Consider the following 9,281-nt stretch of genomic DNA (forward strand, 5'->3'; position numbering starts at 1 on the left):
CCCAGACTGGAGTGCAGTGGCCCCTCCCGGCCACCGCAGCCTCGACCTGCTGAGCTCCGGTGATCCTTCTGCCTCAGCCTTCTGAGTAGCTGGAACTACAGACCCGCGCTACCACACCTGGCTAATTTTTTGATTTATTGTAGAGATGAGGTCTCGCCAAGTTGCCCGGGGGGATCTCAAACCTGCGGGCTCAGGCAATCCACTCACCTCAGCCTCCCAAAGCGTGGGATTACAGGCTGAGCCACCGAGCCCAGCTGAGATCTTTTATTTTTGACACCTATTAAACCATGAATTCATAGGGAATAGGTTCCAGCAGCTCAGGTTCCTTCTCGTTGGTTCTCACAAAGTGTGCTTCTCTGGGTGGAGCAGGCTGGCGCTTCAGCTGAACCCATGTGCCTTTCTCCTTGGTTTCCTTCTTTTTCTGGTCATTTTCCTTCACGTGTGTCAGGAAGCTATCTCGACTCTTCGAGTGCTTAATATGTTCAATTCGCACATTAATTCTCTTGGCAAGAATCTTGCCCTTGACTTGTTTGTTAACAACAATGCCAACAGCAAGCTGGGTGACGTTGTAGACTCTTCCTGTCTTGCCATGGTAACATTTGTGGGGCATTCCTTTCTGAACAGTACCCATTCCCTTGATGTCTACAATATCACCTTTTTTATAGATTCGCATGTATGTGGCCAAAGGAACAACTCCATGTTTTCTGAATGGCCTGGAGAACATGGACCGCATGCCCCTCCTCTTTCCCTTTGTGTTCGTCATTTTGGCGAATTACTGGGAGATAACAGTTCCGGCCAAAAGGAAGTCCCCCAACTCTTGAGCCTTCCTCTGTGAGTTTCCAGGGAGTGGAGACCCCTCATGATACAGAAGACCTCAGTGGAGGACAGTCTCAGCTATAAGAGCCCGTGAAGGACAGGGACAATGGCAGGGTAGCAAGAGTCTGGGAGTCTGGAGGGTAGAAGGCTAGTCCCAGTCCAGCCACTCACCCTGTGGTGTGAAGACTCCAGGGGTCTTTTGCAATGAGTGCTTAGGGGTGAGGACCATGACCTAGATGCAGAACACTGCACACGGGAGGGAGGGAGGAGTTTGGTCCCCACAACCCAATTCTGTGGATAACTTGGATGATGTGGCCATTTGTCCTGGTCTCCTCCACTCACACCCTCTTTATACTGTAAATCTTAAAAAATTTATATCATATACTAACCCTTAAAGCATCCTATATGACATGAGGATCCCCTCCTCCCAGAAGTCTTCCCTGATATTCTCTCTTCACTACATCCAGTGAAGAATGGACCATGCCTCCCTTGGTAGCTTGCTCTGTCCAGTACAGGCTCTCATCCCAGCCCCTAGTGTGTGGCTGCCTCCCCTACTTAACTGTGAGACCCTGGGGGACTGCACCTTAACCCTGTCTTTGTGTCTGTGTGTGCACGCACGCACGCACGCGTGTGCATGTGTGCGTGCACGCGCGCGCGCACACACACACAAACACACACACATACTCTGCTCAGAGCTGAGCCTGCAGCCTTGCTAAGAGTCATGCTCACTACATGCTGGTCAAGTACACGTCTAAGTGACTGAATTTATGAATCAATGAGTGGTGTCATAACCCCAACTTGAGAAATTCTTTGGGCCAACCAACACACAGGGCTGCTGAACGAGAGTAGGTCCGCTCAGTTCAGCAAAGTCCTCAGCCTAGCCATGGGCCTGCTTGTTTCTCTCCTCCCCTGGTGAACTGACAGCTACTTCCTGCCATCGTGATCCAAAGCCTGGATACACAGACACAGCTCCCCAAGAGTCCCTGCAAGAAGAAACCTTGGAGGGTTGAGATTAAGCCCTGGAAGGAGAGGCCGAGCATTCTGCTTCTCTCAAAACTCATGAGACAAAAACAACCCCACTCCCTCCTGTGCTCTCTACTCTTCCTTCCCTGCCCAGCCCCTGGGTCACAAAACGGACCAGACGCACCCCATCACCAACATTATTCAACTCCACAATTCAGAAATTCTCTCAGCCCTGAGTGACCCTCAGAACTCACTGTTTAGGGGGCAGGGTGGAATGAACCCATTTCTCAAAAGGGAAAGCGGGAACTCCAAGGGGACAGTAGCTTTCTGAAAGTTAGTTAGGAGGCTCATGGAAGAAGGGGAACCTGGATCACAGGACTCACTTCCCCTAGCCCAGCCTGGTAAGATGGGAGCATCTCCACCCAAATGTGAGCAGGGATTTGCCTCCAGCAGCCAGAGATGCTGCCCAGCCCTTGCCTCCCACTCCAGACTTGAAGCAAAGAGCAATAAACAATGTATGGCATTTCCCGCCTGTCGGCGTGGATTTCTTGCTTACAGAGGATATATGGGTTTCTGAATAATTAAGCACGACACTCGGCTTCCAGGGCCCAAGATTCTGAAAGGCTCAGTGAAGCCGAAGCAGACCTTTTTCATCAGCAACCAAGCCAGAGTGAGTCCAGGATGTTTGCACCTCCCATCTGAGGACCAGACAGGCCCAGGCTCCACTTGGGAGCAAGAACCCAGGCTGAAAGTTTCCTCAGAAATGATCTGGGCCCAGTGCCTGATTTCCAGGCAAGAGAACTGAGAGCCTGAGTGAAGATTCACCCAGGATCCCTACAGGTCTGAAGCCCTGGGACAGCAGTGAAGGGCCCAGGCACAGCCCAAACACCAAGGTGAAGGTAGCTCATCTTCTTTCTAGCTGTGCTGCCCTGGGCAAGTAACTTTACCTCTCTGAGTCTTCATTTTTCTATTCTGTGAAATGGGATTAGTAAAACCTTACACACGTTAATAATCCCCATTCTACAGGTGGGGAAAATGTAGATAATGACTATGAAAGCTAATGGTGAATTTTAGATAGACAGGCAAGGATGGGCTTTAGAAGCTGGGCCTTGTGCCTCTGGGTTCACTTCGCCCTGGAGCTGGGGCTGCCTGGAAAGGCCTCCTGAAGCCAGAGGATCTAGCTCTCATGCAGAAGAGCCAGGTAGAAATAAGCCTTAGCCATGCCCGCAATCAGCCACCCCATTTTTCACAGAGACACAGAGGCCCAAAGAATGAAATACCTGTCAGAGGTCACAAGCAACACTAGGAGCCAAGACAGAGGGAACCGAATCTCCAAGCCACCTGGCCAGTGCTCTTCTCTTTTACTAACCATCCCTCCAGCCTCCAGGCATGGCTCTGTCATTGCTCCCAGGCCCCCCACTGCATATGTGAGCCCTGTGCTGGAAGCTGGGGTGCTACAGGTGCCAACTGCCTGCTGCTTCTCCTCACCAGTCTGAATCGCAAAGGTAGAGAGAGGCAGCCTGGTGTAATGGAACCAGCCCAGAGCTTTAGTGCCAAAAACCTGACTTTAGACCTCGGATTGGCCATCGTATTAGTTATCTACTGCTGAGTAACAAGTATTCCCAAAATTTAGCAACTAAAACAACATATTCATTATCTACAGTAACTGTGGGCTGGGAATTTGGGTCCAGCGTAACTGGGTCCTCTACAAGCCATGGTTTCTCACAGGCTGTAATCAAGGTGTCAATCCAGGCCAGACATGGTGGCTTACACCTGTAATCCCAGCACTTGGGGAGGCTAAGGTGGAAGGATCACACGAGCCCAGGAGTTCGAGGCCAGCCTAAGCAACATAGTGAGACCTTGTGTCTACAAAAAAAAAAATTTAATTATCTGAGTTGGTGGCACATGCCTGTGGTTCCAGCTACTTGGAAGGCTGAGGCAGGATTGCCTGAGCCCAGGTCAAGGCTGCTGTGAGCCATGTTTATGCCACTGCACTCCAGCCTGGGTGACAGAGTAAGACCCCAACTCAAAAAAAAGAAAAACAGAAAAGGTGTCAGCCCAAGGTCTGCAGTCTTATCTGATGGTTTGATTAGGGAAGACTCTAATTCCAAGCTCACTTGCATGGTTCTTGGCAAGTTTCTGTTTCTTGCAGGTTGTTGCAATGAGGGCCTCCAGTCCTGGCTGCATGGGCCTCTCCCACATGGCAGTTTGCTTCATCAGTGTGCAAGCTGAGTGGACAATAGAGTCTTCCAGCAGCACTGAAGTCACAATCATTTGTAACCCAATCACAAAAGTGACATCGCATCACCTTTGCCGTATTCTGTTGATTAGAATCAAGTCACTAGGTCCAGCCCACAATTTCAGAGAGGGAATTACACAAAGGCATGAACACCAAAAAGCAGGGATCATTGGGTCATTAGGATCTATCTTGTAAGTCTGCTTATCATGGCCATTGCTGGCTGTGTGTCCTTGGCCACACTCCTCAACCTCTCTGAGTGTCTATTTTTTTCCTCTGTAACCATGGAGATGGAGAGACATTGTGTCCAGCATCGGGCATGTAGAAGATGCTCAAGACATGGTGGTTATTATTCTTTTAAGCACTATCAATAGCTGAGGAGACTGGGAAAGATGTGCCAGGCTGATGAGGAGCCAAGGAGACAGGTGAGCACAAACACTGTGGAGGGAGGGGGACAAGGTGCATGGGCCGTCCCAGTATTGGGAGAGTTGGGGGGGAGATTTGCTTGAGAAGCGGAGAATCATTTACTTAGTTGAATTCCAGTGTGGCAGGGGCCTATGGGGTATAGAATAACTAGAGAACCTGCAGGTGCTAGCCTGGGAGCCCTGAGAGTGAGGCACACAGAGTTCCCCTGCACATCACATCTGCAGGAAGAAGCCTAGGATGCCTCCCTCAGAGACAGGGATTCAGAGTTCCACAGGGTCTGAACCAGAGGGAACTGGGTCCAGCCCAGGCTGGCAAGCTGATCATGCAGGACATCCCCAGGTCAGATGTCTGCAAGCCAGTGGAGTCTACAGATACCGCCAGACAGGCCTTGACAGAAGCTGGTACCTTCGGAAGGCAAGGACTTTCATGGCGAACTCTGCTTCACCCAGTTAAAACATGGATCTGATTAAAACTGGAGCCAGTTCTGTAGGCTGTGAGCCATGGAGAAGGGAAAGAGACAAATCCTGGAGTATCCAAGCTAGAATGAATGACCTTGGAATATTATAGATGGATTTTGGGGAACAATAAGCCTTCTGAAATGGTGTACAAAATTACATGTGTGGTCTCACATTCCGTGGAGGGAGAGAAATCTGTCCACGGATCACAGATTAGGAACACATATCCTGTCTGACCCTCCCATTTCACAGAGGAAGACATTGAGGCTCAGGGAGTACCAGGGACTCTCAGAGGCAGTATAGTTGTCTTTTAGGGAAGCTAGAAGGAGAACCCTAGGCCAGCCCATTTTTCACCTTCTTGGGCAACCTCGAAGCCCAGGAGTAGCTTAGACTGTGTTCTCCTAATAAAGCAGCTATGTCTCTGAGCAAGACTTAATTATACTGAGGGAGAATCATTTTAATGGGCCACATGAAACATAAAGGATTTTTAATAAAATCTCAGAGCTCTGGGGGCTCAGCCCCTCTGCATGTTCCCCCTGTTATTTCTCCTGATCCCATGAAGATATAGCATTTGTCACTGTTTCATTAGGAGCCGTGGTGACCCAAGTTATTTATGAGCTTGCTATGTATTGAAAATTGTATTTTTGAGGGGGAAGAAGGGGGAGAGGAAGTTTATCACAGAGAAGCCCCAGCAAGAAAACTAGTGACATTTCAAAGTACCCACATCTCTGCTCCTGTAAAGACTGAATGTGTTCACAGTCCCAGATGTCAAAGTATAACTAGAAATCCCATTGCAGGTAGGGACTATCTAGGGGCTCCTTGAAGCCTTAATCATTGTTAGAAAAAGACAAGGATTTTTATAATCTCCTCCTAGATATAACCTATGTCTGTCTTTTTTTTAAAAAACTGCTTTTTGAAGTCATATATGCACAAGGTTAAAAACAGTGCCCTACTAAACTACTTCCTACTCCCTGTCCTGTTTCCCCTAGGCAGCCAAATCTAACTTTTTAAAACGTCTCTTCTTATATTTACCTCCATTTTTCTAAATAATATGCTTCTACTTATATTTCTTGATTCATCAATTTTAGACACAATCTATTGGCTTACTGCTAGAGTAGACAAGGATTTATCTCACTCACACCACCTCCATCCCTCCTGCCATATCTCTATTTTTAGTTCTGCTGGTTACCTTTGTAATCTTCCATCCTCTAGAGATGTGCTTGGTGAAAGGAGAACTTGTATGCTGTACAAAGAGGAGATCGATACCCCCATCCTTCCTTCCCTGAACCTCACCTCTCCCACTCCTACCTCTGAACTCTGTTATCTATGCTTCTACTTTTACATTATAAAAACTGATACATTTACATTTATTCTGTAACCATAATAAGTCTCTCAGATTGATTCTAAGAGTGGAAAACTCATTGAAAAGTATTTCTATTATGGGGCCTAAGTAAAGACTGTTCACTGCCAACTCAAGTAGTGTGCTATGATCGTAGTTGTGCCTAGGTACAGGCTTGCATGTAAGTGTCATGGTCATAAATTTTGAGTTACCTTTATTCTTTTGTCCTGTCTTTATCACATTCTCCGTTTTTTAAGGTCTTTATATTCAATCTCCTTTTTCTCCCAGGGTCATAACCATTCCTGCCTGCCTGCCTCTTCTTGCTCCAACCCGGACTGCTTGCTCTTTGGTTCTGTTCCAGCCCTGGAACTCATTCCTACTCCTCTGGGTTCTGCATAGAGCTTTTTGCGTTCCCAGTCTTCCCCATTCATGGTGTATTCTCTCACTTATTGCAACACATCCTCAGATTGCTTCCTTAAAAGAATTCATGGGAGTTAAATTTTACCAATCCCCGCAACTTGAATAATAGTTGGCGGAATATGGAATTTTTAGACTGAAAATCATTTCTTTCAGAATTGTGAAGGTGTCTGATGTTGCTGATGAGAGTCTGATGCCAGTGTGGTTCTTATTCCTTTGTAAGTGACCTGGCTGCCCTCTTGGAAATCTTTAGAATGTTCTTTTCTCCTATGGCTCTTCTGACTCACAGTGGTGTGCAAATTGGTGTGGACTCTTTTTATTTACTGTGTTGGGCACTCAAGGCGCACTTTTTTTCTTATTTTAAATTGAAACTTACATTTTGGTCTGTAATTATTGTAAGAAATATCGTAGGCCGGGCTCGGTGGCTTAGCCTGTAATCCCATGCCTTCGGGAGGCAGAGATGAGTGGATTACCTGAGCCTGTGGGTTCGAGACCCGCCTGGGCAGCGAGACCTCATCTCAACAATAAATCAAAAAATTAGCCGGGCGTGGTAGTGCGTGCCTGCAGTTCCAGCTACTTGGAAGGCTGAGGCGGAAGGATCGCCGGAGCCCAGCAGGTCAAGGCTGCGGTGGCCGAGAGCGGCCGCTGCACTCCAGTCTGGGCGACAGAGTGAGACTCCAACTCAAAAAAAAACAAAAAAGAAATATCATAACGTAGTTTAAACTACATAAACGTATATCAAGATATAAACATTTTCAGCCTCCAGTAAGTCCCTTCAGGCCTCCTCCTAGTCCATAACTTTCCAAGAGTAGCCACTGTTCTACCTCCCTCACCACAGATTAATTTTTCCTTTTTTGAGTTTCATATAACTGGTCTTTTACAGTAAGTACCCTTTTGTGCCTGGTTTCTTTTGCTTCACACTATTTCTCTGACACTCACCCATGTTGTTCCATGTAGAGATTGTTAGTTATTCTTTATTGCTGCATAATATTTCAATGTGGGCATATACCACAACTTGTTTAAAAGAAATGTTGATGGACATTTGGAATTGTCCCCAGTTCTGAGCTATTATAAACAGTGCTTCAACAACATTCTTGTACATGTCTTTTGGTAGAAATAAGTATTTATGTCTCTTGAGTCTATGTCTAGAGGTAGAATTGTTGGATCACAGAATAAGCATATATTTAGCTTTTGTAGATGCTGCCAAACAGCTTTCCAAAGTGGTTGTACAAACTTAAACTACCACCAGCAATGCTTGGGAGTTTCATCTGTTTCATATTCTTGCCAGTACTTTCAAACCTTTTATTTTTGCAATTCCAGTAGGAGTCTAGTGGTATTTTATTAGGGTTTTAATTGACATTTCCCTGATGACTAATAATATTGAGTACTTTCTAATATGTTTATTGATAATTTTGTACTTCTTTTATTGACTATTTTATAAAGTGACTATTCAAATCTTTTGCTCATTCTTAAAAGCAAAAGTTTCTTACTTTATGAATTTGTAGAGTTTCTTTATAGACTCTAGATATAACACCTTTGTTGGAAATATATATATATTTATAACTTGCCTTTTCACTGTCTTAGTCTCTTACAAAAGAGGAGTTCCTAATTTTAACAGGGTCTTATTTAATGATATTTTCTTATATGATTAGTAATTTCTGTACTCTGTTTAAGAAATTTTTGCTCATCCCAAAGACATGATGCTATTCTTCTGGGGGTTTTTTTCCCTAGAAATTTCATTGCTTTACTTTTTTTCATTTAGGTCTATGATCCATCCTGAATTAATTTTTGCAAATGATATGATATCAGGATTAAGATTCATTTCTTTTTCATGTGGATATCCAATTAGCCCAGTATTAATAGGCCATTTCAGTATGTAGATTCAGGTCATTCAGTTCTAGGAAATTATCTTGTATTGTTTCTTGATCATCTTAACTCCTCTAGTGTCTCTGTTTTGGAATTTCTATTATTCTGATGTTAGAATTCCTGGATTGTTCCTCTGGGTTTCTCTCTCTCTCTCTCTCTCTCTCTCTCTCTCTCTCTCACACACACACACACGTGCCCTACATGAAAACAGAATCCTGAAATTCCCTCTCTGTACAAGATCTTATTATGAGGAAATAAAACAATCAATGTAACTATTTCCCCTCAGTTCCACTACTCTCTCCTGCCACACCCACCCGTATCAGTTGGAACTGAAGAAAGGGATGGAAGAGAGAAAGCTGAGGGAGAGGCAAGGTTAATGACAGGGAGGACAGGCCCAAGGGCTATGCCCTGGACCAGAGGTGGGGGATAGTGTTAAATCCACTAACGCTAGCATCTTTGCACCAAAGCTTCCTACCTCAATCCCCAGCTCAGCCCTGTGACTTCCCAATGCCTCCTGGGAGCAAAATAATGTAAAATATCCTTCCAAGTAGCTAATCTGCACTACAAAGAGAAGTTGGGGGGGGTAGACTTGGGCTACAGGGACAGGCTCAAATTGAAAATGCTCAGGGGGCCCCAATATTAAAGACGACAATCCAGCTCCTTACTGACAATCCCAGAACAAAGAGGAGAAATTGCTGAGTTCCCACCTGCGTTAGGTGGAGGGACAGAGAGAGGTGAAACAGGGACAAGCGAGCAGGCTGGG

At 45.7% G+C, this 9,281-nt stretch overlaps 1 pseudogene across 1 annotated transcript; it reads right to left on the reverse strand.

Moving 5' to 3' along the window:
• Positions 1-267: 267 nt before the first annotated feature.
• Positions 268-804, reverse strand: LOC103250398 (annotated as a pseudogene). Its single transcript, XR_503663.2, has one exon. The product of XR_503663.2 is annotated as a 60S ribosomal protein L21 pseudogene (transcript).
• Positions 805-9,281: the final 8,477 nt, after the last annotated feature.

The sequence above is a fragment of the Carlito syrichta genome, unplaced genomic scaffold, assembly GCF_000164805.1.
Source record: "Carlito syrichta isolate Samal-C Ts95f unplaced genomic scaffold, Tarsius_syrichta-2.0.1 Scaffold130397, whole genome shotgun sequence".
Lineage (NCBI taxonomy): Eukaryota > Metazoa > Chordata > Mammalia > Primates > Tarsiidae > Carlito > Carlito syrichta.